The sequence below is a fragment of the Saccostrea cucullata genome, unplaced genomic scaffold, assembly GCF_032062105.1.
Source record: "Saccostrea cucullata isolate Sc308-1 unplaced genomic scaffold, CSIRO_AGI_Scuc_v1 ctg4836, whole genome shotgun sequence".
NCBI classification, from domain to species: domain Eukaryota; kingdom Metazoa; phylum Mollusca; class Bivalvia; order Ostreida; family Ostreidae; genus Saccostrea; species Saccostrea cuccullata.
This window is the reverse complement of record NW_026933111.1, coordinates 34,134-49,950: the sequence shown is the minus strand read 5'-3', so window position 1 is coordinate 49,950 and position 15,817 is coordinate 34,134. Positions and strand designations below refer to the sequence as shown.

Here is a 15,817-nt window from a genome sequence, read left to right as displayed (position 1 = left end):
AAATAAAATCATTGTACAAAAATGAATGGAAGTTGTTTACATATTTTCATAATATAGCTCTGTATATCCTGGAATTCGAGTAAACTCAACTGCTTTTTCCTGTTTATTTAATGTGCATACAAATTTTAGCCTCTGTTTACATCCTACATCCAAAAGAATAATTTTGATAGGTGAAAAATGGTGAAATGTACAAGCATTAGTCTCAATGTCTAAGGAGTTCCTAAACAGGATTCAAGATAAACTTGAAATATCAGAATTACTAGTATTATGATTTTTTTTTAAAGAATTACTGTGTCTTACGATCAGTCAGAGTGAAATACTGGAGGACTGCAATGAATACGGCGTTAGAAAGCAAATGATTTTTTAAACTGAATGTTATTATAGAGACTAATATTTTTTTTAAACTAAATATGTCCTTGGCTGAAAGGAAAAAATATATACTGAATAATAGCTACAATTCCCATCCACAGGTCGTTATTTCAGCAATATTTTTTGAAACCCATGGTATAATACGTATTATATATATGGGTTAGAAAATTGTTACCTACACAAGCCCCCCCCCCCTTCTTCTCAAACGAAAAAGAGTTTGGGCATTTTATTTATTATTGTTTTTTTCTTTGCTCTTCAGACTTTTTTCTGTGAAGAGCAAAATTAATAATTTTCTCTAAATAAATGATATGTCCTTCCATGAAGATAAACCTAACTTAATCCCCCCTTTCTGGATCAAAGGTCGTCCCCTAACCCATAGTAAACGAAGTCATATTATGTAGTTTTTAAACAGGATAAACAAAAATAAAATGTTTTGTTAACCAGTCAAAAATATACTTTTGATGATTGGGGTAGTTGCATAGAAATATAAATTGTCTGTGAATCAAATTGATTTTTACAACAGATTATTATTGATTAAACTTTGGAAATATCAGCTAGATCTTTTGCGTTGATCCAGGCATATTTGTGTTGAAATATTTACCATCAACATCGCTAAAATCTCATTTTTTTAAAGAATGATATTTCAAAGTAAATTAGATTTTTCCGTCAACTTCTCTGAAAAAAAAGTCACTGGAAAACACATTTTGACTGTCACTTGAAAAGTTCAGATTGTTAAATATGGTTTTAAAAATGTACATTTAGGAGCAAGGAATTAGTTTACTAAAACAACATAAGAGTGTCTTTACATGCTTGTAGCGCAATTGTCTACATACAAGAAGTCTTGCATTCAATATGGAAAGTGTATAATCGTTCAATATTATTAATTGCCTACCTTTATATAAATAGAACCTGAAAACTGTACTTATATAAGCATTTTCACATGATGCATCAAGCTAAAGGGAGAATGTTATACCAGTTTCAATAAAATACATTCAATATAAGGGATACAACATTTACAATACCAGTATTCCAAATAACCGAGTAAAAATGCATTATTAAGAAGGTAATTCAAAGGCATGTGTCCCCTGCTTAAGGAGATAAGAATTTGTGTACATTAAGACGAGGGGGGGGGGGTTCGGAGGGTGGTGGGGTAGGGGATGGGGCATTTAAAGAGGGGCGGGCGGGATCATAGAGAGTTATAATTTTAAAAAAGCTAACGCACGCGCTTTTGAGATATCGCTCGGAGAGGTTTACGTACAAACACTGTCTTTTTTTACCTTGACCTTTTAACCTAGAAATAAATATGGGTCTTTTTAAGCCAAAGCAAGTTGTGGTATAAACTCAAATTGAAAAAGATCGTAGGCTTCTTAAGATATCCCATGATACTAAAATGTTAAAACAGACAGGGGGGGGGGTATTTTTATAGACAAAAAAAAACGAAAATAAATGCCTATTTTCTCCCAAATTTCAAAGTGATTTACAGCTAAAACTGTGTATTTTATTAATATATATACTAGTATGTTTTACTTATTTGCGTAATGTAACGTGACCCGATCTTGGGTGTTACAATAATTATGTGGGTCCTCTTATTCCTGAGATTTACCTCGATTAATCAACAAGAATTGTTTATCTATAAAAATGAATTTATTCAAACAATAACAATAATGATTTATGATTTATAAAATACAAACAAAGTATACTTACGGATAATGGGTCAGGATATATATATGGGTCAGCTGATAGGGTTCCACAATATCAACAATGGGATAATCTGCTCAGCTGATTACGGTTGGGTCAGGATATATATATGGGTCAGCTGATAGGGTTCCACAATATCAACAATGGGACAATCTGTTCAGCTGATTATGGTTGGGTTAGGAAATATATGGGTCAGCTGATAGGGTTCCACAATATCAACAATGGGACAATCTGTTCAGCTGATTATGGTTGGGTTAGGAAATATATGGGTCAGCTGATAGGGTTCCACAATATCAACAATGGGACAAACTGTTCAGCTGATTATGGTTGGGTTAGGAAATATATATATATATATCGGATTGGGTCACCCATAGATCGTTTTACCCAATGTGAATGGCATCAGATTCTTACCCAATTATAGTACAAGTTAACAAAATATTAAATACAAACGTTGGATATATTTACCATTCGTTGGGGCAGATTATCAGTCATATCAGACGGTCTGGTCAGGGATGAGCTGTGGACACAACTGTCTTGTCTGTACAAAAACCCCTCTTTATATACCTTTTTGTATAATGGTGCGAATAACTTCTCGAGCGAATAACAAACGGTACCGTTTGCTTTGGCGCCATAACTGTGAAGTTCGACTTTGCACTGATTATATAAGTAAAGGATTTTAAGCCTTATGGTGGCGGGAAAATGGGTAAGTAGTTGTTTGGAATTTGTTTTGGAAACGATGCTGGGTTAGATATGAGTAACTTAGTAGACTACCGATGCCAGACAGCCATTGGTTATTACGATCCCTGGAGGAAATTCGGGTTTTTACAGTGAAACAAATAATATTTGTGAAATGAATATAAATAATGAATTATAAAGCATACATAAATAACATACAATGATTGGTAATATTCCCATGATATCTAGAAATACATTTATGACATAAATATTAATTATACAGGACATAAATTGGGCTGATCCAATGTGGGGCTTATTTTGGTTGTGGGGGAAAAACCGTAACACAGCTCCCCCTCCATGAAAACATTCGTCCCGAATGTTGGATCACATTACATCAAAACCCATTTTCTTTGACTAGTTTTCATGGGAATATCGCCATGTAAGAAAAACATAGTCAATGAGTTAGTGTAAGATATTTAATAATGGGATGTAATAGCATAAATATAACAATTTGACATATAAACATTAAATAATAAATATCAACAATAATAATAGAGTCCATAAGTTGGGTATAACAAGAAATGTTAACAAGTTCATAAATATAACATTAACAACGTTCATCACTTTCAATGTATCACAATTCACGTATCACAAATCTCGGCAGGCTTTGGCATACTTACAAAACGGGTCACAAAGTGAGTCACTGTAACCAAGAAAGTTCACCGAGGTATCGCTGAATGATCTTTGATAGGTCGTCTAGGTCCAGAAAAACACTTTCTTGATGGAGCTCTCGAAGGAGAATGACGTTCTTTGGAAATTCCAGATGGTTTGTGGCACATCCGTTTCTCAGGAAGTTAAAAATAAAATTGTAGTGCTTAGGGTCGCGATCCAAAAAGAAATCGAACGGTACTGAAGGTCGCTTGTAGGAGTCCTCCGACACTAGAGCAGCCAGAATTGAGGATGGATCAGCACGTAAAGTCTGTTTAGAAGTAGTGAAGAGTTCTCCTCCAACGTTTATGGTTATTATCTCTGCTTCCCGAATTCCTTTTAGCTTTAGCATCTTTTTGCTAGTAGGTTGATAATTCAAGGCAGGAGGAGCTGAGTCGGAGACGGAGTATTCCTCGGGATCTATGATGCCGTCGGTGAAAATGGACAACTGGTCCTCATCCTTAGACACGATTGTGGTTTTATCGTAGATAGACTTATGGGATTCTGAGATAGCCAGGTCTCGGGCGACGTCAACGGGTACATCATTTCCTTGTTTTGGTGACTGAGGTCTTAGAAAAGGATCATCAGTTATGTTAGTCGACTCTGAAATCTTGTCGGATGTGGTATCATCTGTACTCTGGGAGGTAGAGTTTGGTTGGGAAGGTTCTGCAATCGTGGTTGGAGAGTTTACTGAATGGCAATGGAATGAAGAATCTCCTGAATTTATCGGAGCGGATATGTCGATGTCCATTAATGCCGGGATGGGTCTAGTTGGGGCTTTATTTGGAGGCATCCCGTAGTATTTTTTCTTCTTTGGGATGATGGGATCTGTCATCTTGGTGACACGTTTGGAGCTAGACAGATTGAGGTTTCCCCGATTACTCATGGATGGTTTCATGAATGGTTCGCAAAACTTGGCCCTTGACTTTTGGAATGATTCAAATTCCAACGCTTCGTCTCCATTAAAGGTACCGGTGGTTCTTTTAACTAGCTGAAGGGTGTATCCGTGGCAGCCATGTTTCTGGTCTGGTCTTCCTAATATCATTTTACATGAGGAGCATTTGTGTCCAAAACCACTATGGGCCGTGGTGATGTGCCTATGACAATGACTGGCCAATGCAAATTCCCTATCGCATATCACACATCTGTGGTTTTGAACCTGCAATTTGATAAAAATCAGGAGATAAAGGATTGGGTAAGAGGTTATTGGATCATATAATAATATATGGGTTCAGGGGAGAATAATCATCACAAATAATTTATTGGGATAGAGTAGGTGGGTTCTCTCCCTTGTAGGGTTTTAGTAGGTTATGGTGGACAGTTTTGGCTTTGTGTCTCTGGGACTTCTGTATCTTGTAAATTACATCATTAATTCTCCTTGTAATGACATATGGACCCGTCCATGGTCTACATAATTTTCTGCCATGCTTTTCGTATTTGGGAGAATAGAACCAGACAGCATCACCGGGTTTGTATAAATGTTGGTGCACTTTCTTACTGTATTCTCTGATCGTATGTTTGGAAGATAATTGGAGTTTATTACGAGCAAAATCATGGATAGTCTCTAACTTGTTTGTTAATTGATTAGAGAATTCTGTTCTATATGTTTGTCTATTGATTTCAGGGTTTGGAGAGCCAAGGACAAGGTCGATTGGTAGATGGATGGGTCTCCCAAAAACCATTTCACATGGGCTGACTCCAGTTGCTTCATGGACTGAGGATCTAAGGGCCATCATAAGGAGGGGTATGTATTCGTCCCAATCTTGTTGGTTTTTATTTACAAAAGTGGATAGCATATTTTCAATGGTACGGTTAGACCGTTCCACCATGCCGTCAGATTGGGGTCTATAAGGTGTTGTACGCGTTTTGACAATGCCCATAATGTTACATAATTCTTGGAATATATTGGATTCGAACGATCTTCCCTGATCGGAGTGTATTTCCATGGGTACCCCAAAAATAGATATTACCCTTTCAATCAGCTTATGGGCTATCGTTTGGGCTTTCTGATTTTTAATTGGGAAGGCATCCACCCATTTAGTAAAATAGTCACCCACTACCAGAAGATAAGAGTTCTTTTTCTTGGTAAGGGGAAGTGGACCCATTATATCTACGGCTAATCTTTCCATAGGTGCTCCTACTATATATCTTTGTAAGGGTGCTTTGGGTAATATGTTAGGGGATTTTCTTGATTCACAAGTATCACATTTCCTGCACAGAATTTTGATATCTTCTGTCATGTGATACCAGAAGTATCGGTCTCTGACCTTGTACAAAGTTTTGCGGATACCCAAGTGGCCCCCTGTAACACTACTATGTAGTTGTTGAAATACTAGGTTTTTTAAGGATTGGGGTAGGACTATTTGATATTTAGGTTGGACATCTTCCCAAATATGATAGAGTATACCTTGTAAAAATTTTAGGGAATCGTATCTAACCCAATAATATTTATGAGCTTCACTAAGATGTGATATTTCTTCCCATTTTGGTTTTTCATTGGATTTTACCCAGGCTATAACAGTCTTGAGAATTGGGTCTTGACTTTGACATTCTCTAATGTCAATCATATCAGTAGGAGAGGAGCTTTGTTGAGGGTAAATATTTTGGTTTGCGTTTGGGTTCTTGTCGTTACTGAAGAACACATGAGGGAGTTAAATTCAACTTCATATTTTTCTTCTGCTTTATGCAGTGTTTACAGTTAATTGGACAAGGTCTCCTGGATAGAGCATCAGCATTATTGTGAGATTTACCCGCCCTATGTTCTACTTGGAACTCATATTGGGATAATAATTCAAACCAACGGGCGATCTGACCTTCCGGGTTTTTGAAGTTTAGAAGCCAGGTAAGCGACCCGTGATCTGTCCTAACTTTAAAAGATCTGCCATACAAATAATGGTGGAAATGCTTAATAGATTTTACAATGGCTAAGAGTTCCCTGCGGGTGACACAATACCTTCTTTCAGTAGCGCTGAATATTTTACTATAATAGCAAATTACTTTTTCTACACCATTTTGTTGTTGGGAGAGTACTGCTCCTAACCCATTGTTAGAGGCATCAGTGTCTAGGATAAACAATCCTTCGTTATTTGGGTAGGCCAGGATCGGGGAACTCGTAAGGGATCTTTTGAGCTTGTCGAAAGCTTCTTGACAGTTTTCGTCCCAACGGAACTCTTGTTTTAATTCCGTCAGCTTATGGAGGGGTTTGGCAATATCGGCAAATTTGTAAACAAATTTCCTATAATAGGAGCAAAGACCGAGAAAACATCTTATATCTTTAACTGAGGTTGGGACTGGCCAATTTTGAACCGAATCAATTTTGGAAGGGTCTGTGGAAATTCCATTTTCATCTACAACATGTCCAAGAAATGAAACTTGTTTTTGGAGTAGACAGCACTTTTTAGGGTTCATTTTTAGATTAGCTGATCTTAACCTATTGAAAACTTGTTTCAAATTGATTATATGCTCGTCAAAGGTTTTGGAGAGAATGATTATATCATCCAAATAAACCATACATATTTTCCATGACAAGTTAGAGAGGACCTTTTCCATTAGTCTTTCAAAAGTGGCGCCTGTATTACACAGACCAAAGGACATACTCAGGAACTGCCAATGACCCCCACCAGGTATGGAAAACGCTGTTTTGGGCTTATCTTCCTGGGACATCTTAACTTGCCAATAGCCACTTTTTAAGTCGATTGTAGAGAACCATTTGGATCCTGCCAGGGCATCCAATGTAGTATCTATCCTGGGGATCGGGTAACTATCTTTAAGGGTTATATCATTTAATTTTCTGTAATCAATACAAAATCTAATGGACCCGTCCTTTTTCCTAACTAAAACAATTGGGGAACTCCAAGGGCTATCAGAAGTTTCAATTACTTTCTTATTTAACATATCTTCAATTTCTTTCTCTACCTCACCCATTTTTGCTAAAGGTATTCTTCTGGGGGGTTGTTTAATGGGGCGAGCATTCCCAGTATTTATTTTGTGTTCTACAATATCAGTAAGACCCATATCCGTAGAAGCAATGGAAAAGCTATTTTGGAATTCAATAAGGAGGTTTTCCAATGTTTGTTTTTGTTCAGTAGTAATTTCTGTAGGGACCTTTTCCATGATACATTGCAAGTGGTCGGGCAATTGGGTGTTGAAATCTGGGCTTATAGCATTAAGATTATGGGTGTTGGTTGTTTCTTCCCATTTATCTAATATTTTGTCAACACCATTCACTGTGGCGACTTGGGTATTTTTAAAAAGTTTAATACTTTCATCTTTCAAATTCATGTAACGCACTGCGACTTTTTGGTCTACAGTTACAAGGGTTTGGGGAATCAACAGTTCATATTTCTCCACAAAACTTTGGATAGGTTCTAATATTCCAACCTCATCCGTCATCAAAGGGTTATCTAACTTAGCTGGAGCAATATACTCACAACTGGGAGGAATCTCAATATCCTCAGCAAGACTTATCTTGCTACAACACATATTTCTAACACAAGATTTGCTAAAGCAGGGAATGTCTAAACCCTGTACCTTTAGTTTCATCTTTTTTACAAAAAGGTCACATGAATTCTGGGTCATAAAATCTAGTCCCAATATGCATGGGTTTTGAATATCGGCCACAAGCACTTTATGGGTAACATGAAAATTGTCAAGGGATATTTTGATTGGGCATTCTCCCTTAACTGGGATTGCATTACCACTTGCAGATGTAAGTTTGATGGACACTGGGGTAATTTGGGGCTTTTCCATTGCGTCTAATGTCTCAAAGAATTGGGTACTGATTATTGTCACACTAGCACCCGTATCAACCAGTAAATTTGTCTTTTTATTTCCCACTTTCCCAATCAGATAAATTCCATCATTTCCCCCTTTTATATCTCCCACTAAAATTTCTTTGGGGGTAGGAACATTACAATAAGGCATCTCTCCTTTATACTTATCTTTTTCTGTAATAATATTGGGTTCAGATTTTAGTGGGAGTGGTTGGGTCATATTTACTGGTGAGTTTTGGGGCCTGCCCCTTGGATCCGTCGACTTCCGACCCCCGAATTCGACTGTGGGTAGTTTCCCTGTTTCTGAGGTTGGGTAGGACCGTGTTTTGGGTTCTTTGGGTGACCGTTCCCATTGTTAGAATTTATCTGGTTGGGTGCGCCCTGGGGTTTGGGTCCATAGTGTGTGGGTCCATGGTTTTGGTAGTTGGGATTGGTTTGATTTTTATAGAAGCTCTTGTTTGGATTTTTTACATAATAAGGTTGTGCATAATTATGTATAGGAGAATGGGCGTTTTTTACCAGGGCTTTGATCTCTCTGGTAAGAGATTGTAAGTCATCCCGCAAGTTTTGAATGGGTTCTGACTCGCTTATGGCGTGGATGGTTTTGTTTCTCTGTGCGTCTGCCAGTCTATAGGTTTCTAGCCGAATAGCCAAAATTTCGGCTTCGTTTATATCTTTGGGCTTAGCTTCCCTTAACCTTAATCGCATTTCTGGATCGGGTAGGGCATCAATAAATTGGTCGAGTGCCAGAATGCTGATAATGGTTGGGTCGGCTGTTGGGTAAGCCTGACGAGTCAGTTTTTTTATGGATTGGGCCAATTCGGGTAAGGACTCATTGGTTCCCCTAGATTTGGTTTTAAGTTGGGCCCGGAACATTTCTGATCTCTCGATGGAGCCATATCTCCTAGTCAAAATTTTCACAAGAGCATTAAAATCCCTTCTCTGATTTTCGTTTAACTCGTTTAATAGAGCCCGGGCACTCCCTGTCAGACTACTAGCTAGGTATAGAGATTTAGTTTTGTAATCCCACCCATGCAAATCGACTAAAATTTCAAACTGAGCGAGGTACTCGTCAAAGTCCTCTAATCCATCGAAAGTTTGAGGTTTTATAGTAACATGAGTTTTGGCTGCAGACGGGAGTGGCATACCATTTTCATTTCTGTTTATTTCGAATGAGGGAGCATAATGGGTACCCAACATTGTTGCTGGGTGACGTGTATATTCCCTTTGCCCTTTTGTTGGGTCTGTATGAATATTGGGATGGAAATCATCATAAGAGTGTACTGGGTGAATGGGTCTGGATTTTGAGACACTGTCTGAGTGATGATTGTCTCCCCTGTCATAGGTTGGGTTTTCAAATTTTCTTTCTAAATGATTAACATGGTCTCTTAATTCATGATACTCATGTCTCATACCCAACAGCTGTTGGTTAACACTTTGCACCATAGACACTAATGTGTCCAATTGATTGTTCTTTGCAGGCGGTACTGAATCTGATGCCATTGGAGAAGATTGGAGATTGGGAGTGGGTAATTTATCCCTACTGTCCGCCTTAGCACTGGGTGAAGCAGGACGTGATTTAAAAGTGACTTCAAAACTATCTTCAGTCTCCATTGTGAATATCGGATACAAAAATTGATTGGATCAATAAAAATATACAAAAATTTAAAAATTATTTTGTCTTTATAATACAAAAATTTTGGTAAACAGAAATTAGCAAATGGATATCCCACTTCTGACACCAGTTCTAACGTGACCCGATCTTGGTTGTTACAATAATTATGTGGGTCCTCTTATTCCTGAGATTTACCTCGATTAATCAACAAGATTTGTTTATCTATAAAATGAATTTATTCAATGACAATAATGATTTATGATTTATAAAATACAAACAGAGTATACTTACGAATAATGGGTCAGGATATATATATATGGATCAGCTGATTGGGTTCCACAATATCAACAATGGGACAATCTGTTCAGCTGATTATGGTTGGGTCAGGATATATATAAGGATCAGCTGATAGGGTTCCACAATATCAACAATGGGACAATCTGTTCAGCTGATTATGGTTGGGTTAGGAAATATATGGGCCAGCTGATAGGGTTCCACAATATCAACAATGGGACAAACTGTTCAGCTGATTATGGTTGGGTTAGGAAATATATATATATATATCGGATTGGGTCACCCATAGATCGTTTTACCCAATGTGAATGGCATCAGATTCTTACCCAATTATAGTACAAGTTAACAAAATATTAAATACAAACGTTGGATATATTTACCATTCGTTGGGGCAGATTATCAGTCATATCAGACGGTCTGGTCAGGGATGAGCTGTGGACACAACTGTCTTGTCTGTACAAAAACCCCTCTTTATATACCTTTTTGTATAATGGTGCGAATAACTTCTCGAGCGAATAACAAACGGTACCGTTTGCTTTGGCGCCATAACTGTGAAGTTCGACTTTGCACTGATTATATAAGTAAAGGATTTTAAGCCTTATGGTGGCGGGAAAATGGGTAAGTAGTTGTTTGGAATTTGTTTTGGAAACGATGCTGGGTTAGATATGAGTAACTTAGTAGACTACCGATGCCAGACAGCCATTGGTTATTACGATCCCTGGAGGAAATTCGGGTTTTTACAGTGAAACAAATAATATTTGTGAAATGAATATAAATAATGAATTATAAAGCATACATAAATAACATACAATGATTGGTAATATTCCCATGATATCTAGAAATACATTTATGACATAAATATTAATTATACAGGACATAAATTGGGCTGATCCAATGTGGGGCTTATTTTGGTTGTGGGGGAAAAACCGTAACAGTAAAACATGAGAAAAAATCTACATAACATTTAATTACATCCAAGATTTTTTCAAAATATGGTGATGCTTGAAAGTCCGATTTCAATGGAAAATATCATCGGTTCCTCCCCCCACCCCCACCCCCTCATTTCAAGAGTTGGAATAAGGGATAATGTACTATTTAGCACTGGTATTAAAATAATGAATCAAATACCATTGAACTGTTTTTTGTATTAAACAAAAATTGCCATTAATATTGAGTAAAATGGTCGCAAAATGTAGGCGGGAACTGAGAGGTAGCGTGCATAGTTCTTTATATACCATTGTGACCTTGAACTTTGACCTTCTGTCCATCTGGGCACACATTCATATGATGCTAGTTATTGTTGACCAGAACTGTAATTTTGTTTCTTCATTTGTTGTTTAAAACGCAAGTATTAGTTATGACACAGAAAAAATGTTGTTTAGCTTTCTTAAATATCTATCAAAATCTGCCATTTTGACCTTGACCTTGACCCTTAGTCATGAAAATTGATTTTTTTTCTCTTTGTTTTTGCTATTGTTTACCATATATCTAAATTTGTTTTAGTCCATTTTAAAATAATCAGGCAATTATATGGATCCTGATTGTATCTACGTATTGTACTTTTCTAGGATTTTTAAAAAAAGCATAAGTTTGTAACCATGGTAACATGAAAACTAAATATGAAAACCAAGTAGTTCTCTGTAGTTTATATTAGAACTATATGTGGACTTTCAAATCAATGTATTCATTTTTTCCAAACCATCCGCAAAAATTTATAACAGGCTTTTCAAAAGAGCTTAAAATCTACAATTTTCCACAAGAAAAATCCTACCTATAAACGATGGATATTTTTCCTATGAGGAAAAAGTTACTGAAATACCTAAAATTTTCTAAAGCACTGTAAAATGATGTTTTTTGGCAAAAAGGTAAAGTCATGTTAATAGCTTATTCCATTAAAGACTTTTAATAAGTCAAAAAGGGTCATTTTCATCAAAATTTAACGATTTTTAGGCCATGAAAAATGTATGTTGGTTGTCATGGTAAACATGGACCATAGCAACCATTTTATTATGAATTTTAGGTACATACATCAATATAGGAATGTATGCCAAGTTTCATGAAAATCCAAGACCATGCGTGCCACACTCCCTATATAAGAGTTTAAATGCTTACAGAGAATGGCTATTAATTATATGCACCAGGAATATATCACTTTTTAAAAGCTGACTTAATGACAATTACAGATCTATATCTATTAAAATAATAGATTAACTTCACTACCTAGAAATGTAACAGAAACAGGACAAATATTAATAATAAATGGCTAATACATAGAGCAAAACCCCTTTCCCCTATCAAACTGGCTTGCAAGAATACATGATTACATGACATGTATTTTAATTATCCCTGTAGTTAAAAAAAAATAAAATTATTGTGTTGACCTTGTCTGACAGTGCATTATTCCTAAATTACAATTAAACCGTACTGTATATCACTTTCCTAAAAGGTATGGAGAATAAAACAAATTAAAAATTTTCTTAATTCACCAAATTGAAAGTGTGATCAGAAGGAAGCACTTTCTTGTTAATAAAGGTTTAATCCATTATACACTGAACCAGTTACCACCTAAAAGTACTGTTCAATTAATCTGTATCATTTTAACTTTTGTCATACATATAAGCCTTTGGCTGACAAATAGAATTTTGCCTGTTGATTCTAAATTAATGATATGTTTAAATGGCATGAATCTAAAATAATTAGTGGAAAAATTTGACAAATGCTTTAATTTCTAATTCATTAATAACAATAGTTTTGTATTTTCCTACATTTATTCCCTGACTGAGGCTGCTGGTAAAATTCCAATGGGTTTATTTATTAATGTTTCTACACAGGGATCTTATACCTAGGGTTTTTCCACTGTTTTGTTAAATACAGGATAATCAATGCAATAAAATTTACTCACTATTATGTATCTTGAATGAAATATATGAGCTTATATCATGCTTATCAGGTTAAGATGTCTGATCACAATACTTAAGACAAAAGAATATTGCCATTGTTAAATACATCACCTTAATTGGCCTGATCTTTGTATATTAAAACAGGTGGTGCTAATGAAATCAAATCCAAAACCAATAATTGCCTTCTGGCTTATCAATAATTGGCTTCTTGTGAAAATACTGAACTGAAATTATACCTTCCCAGCAGGCACGCAACGTTGCTTCAATGTTGAAAGGAGGTGGAATATAGGTTGCAACGTTGATCAACTATATTTCAACGTTGTTTCAACGTTGAGGTTTCAACGTTGAATCCTCAACCTTTTTTAAACGTTGAAACAACGTTGAAGCTGCAACATATTTTCAACGTTGAATGTTCGTCGATATTTCAACGTTGAAACAACGTTGAAGCTGCAACATATTTTCAACGTTTAATGTTCGTCGATATTTCAACGTTGAAACAACGTTGAAGCTGCAACATATATTCAACTTTTGATGTTCGTTGATATTTCAACGTTGAAACAACGTTGAAGCTGCAACATACTTTTAACGTTGAATGCTTGTCGATATTCAACGTTGAAACAACGTTGAAGCTGCAACAAATTCTCAATTTTTGAAGTTTATTGATATTGCAATGTTGAAACAACGTTGAAGATTCAACATGTTTTCAACGTTGAGTATTTTCTGATATTATAGAATTGATACAAGGTTTAAAAATGCAAATTTGACTGTTTGTTGATTTCAACGTTGAAACAACGTGGAAGATCCAACATATTTTCAACTTTAGGAAAGTTAAGAAAAGAACGGGTAATGAGTATTGAGCATTTTAGTTTTTAAGGTCAAAATATAAAGGTGTCTTTAACTCTTAATTTATGCGACTTTTCGCAAGATACACATGGCTGTATGCATTGTTAGAAAATATTATATATATAATTATACATAATAAATGACACACATGCATTATGAATTGATTGACTCAAAAGAGTTGTGCCAGTTCAGCTAGTACCATTGTGAAATTTAATAAATTGTGAATGTAGTTTTTTTTAAAATACATATTTATAAAATATGTTAAATATAAGCATTAAATAAATAATGACATCTTTATCCAACATCTCACTGTAATTCCATGTTACTTTAGAATTAATAAAAATAATTATTTATTCCGAATTAATGTTCTTAAAATTAGACTCATATAGATCCGTGCCGTATACTCTTGCGCAAAATGTTACAATGTATACAGAGCGAATCTAGGAAGTCTTATTTTATCAGATTGTGCTTTTGTTGTGTGTATTAATTCTATAATCTTTCTTTTCAGAAAATATATAAAAGAAAAATTCAAATAAACACATAACAATTTTCACACTGACAATTAACTTTACTTAAGATCCACTCCCCAAAAACCTTCGAGATATCAGATAAGGAGTGCCTCTCGCTTAGTTGGTCAGTTTCAGTGTCAGGATAACCTTGTTATGCAATTTTCTTGCTGGGCAGAGTAGAGCTGCAGCTTATCTAGGTCAAAATTTGAATTCAACTGATGGGCAAGAAGTGCGCGCTGTTCATATTTAATGTGTTTTCAAGATATATACAAAAGGAATAAGGCTGGAATATCAACTTCTGCTCAGTAAGTATTATTTCCTTTTCATGGATTTAGGAAATTAAGTTTATTTAGTATCTGTACATCATTTAATTCTTGTTTTATAAGTATATGTGAAATATACGTGAAATGCACATCCTTTGTTCGTGTATTATGTGTATTGTTGATATTCATTTGGTTATGAAATAAAAGTATACTAATATATTATACAATTTAATTAATTTTAGTTCATCGTATGGTTCAATCAACCAGTGGTGAGGGAAGTGATTGTATATAGTCAGCCTTGATTGCATCAGATTCTTCGCCCGTGAAAATTATACAAAGGAATGCAATATTTTGTAAGTACACTATGTCTATGTATGTCTATAACATTTTCTTTAGTAATATTTTTTTATAAGCATACTGATACAAATCTTAATATGATGTTAACTATAATTCTTTTTAATCATGTTAATTAAATCCAAGTACCGGAAAATATTCCTTTGTCTGATTTTTTAAATTATTCATGTATATTTATTTTTATCGTTTGAAATAACGTGTTACGTACGTTGTATCGAAGAAATTTCTTTCACATCTTTATTTCTTTTATTAATAGGCTGTTGCTCTAGAGGGTGGATTCTCCTGTTCATTTCTTTCATTCGTGGGACTTAACTACAGATGTATATGCGTGATTAAAATCAATGGATCCGCCACTTTGTGAAACTTAGTAGTGTAAGACAGACGCGTACTTTGAAGAACCTTGATGTGATAACTGTGACCCCCTTTTCACTAGGAATATAAATTTGTCAAGCAGTGATTTTTGAGATTCATTGATTGAATCCAAATTTGTGTTTGTCTTTAAAATACAAACTAAAATGAATTCTCTCACAATCATAATACTGGATAATAACTTATATAAATATTGCGCAATTTGAATAAAAAAATTATTAGAATTTGAAATGTATTTATTTATAAAGTAAAACGTTCACATGTAATATGAATTCAACGTGATTTCAACCAAATATCAACGTTTGTACAACCAAACAATTTCAACCAAATCTCAACCTAATTACAACCAATGTTCACTTTTGTTCAATGTTGATATTTGACGTTGAAACAACGTTGAAGCTTCAACGTTACATCAACTTTCATTTGCAACCAAAAATCAACCATAAAT

General features: G+C 35.2%; 2 long non-coding RNA genes across 2 annotated transcripts; both read left to right on the top strand.

Annotated features, from left to right (window-relative positions):
• The first annotated feature begins 2,394 nt into the window (after window positions 1–2,394).
• Window positions 2,395–9,760, top strand: LOC134237281 (uncharacterized). Its single transcript, XR_009985797.1, has 4 exons — window positions 2,395–2,770; window positions 5,075–5,194; window positions 6,140–6,292; window positions 9,704–9,760. It is a non-coding gene; the product is annotated as an uncharacterized LOC134237281 (long non-coding RNA).
• A 4,631-nt stretch (window positions 9,761–14,391) lies between these two features.
• On the top strand, window positions 14,392–15,480 carry LOC134237280 (uncharacterized). Its single transcript, XR_009985796.1, has 3 exons — window positions 14,392–14,688; window positions 14,889–14,999; window positions 15,257–15,480. It is a non-coding gene; the product is annotated as an uncharacterized LOC134237280 (long non-coding RNA).
• Window positions 15,481–15,817: the final 337 nt, after the last annotated feature.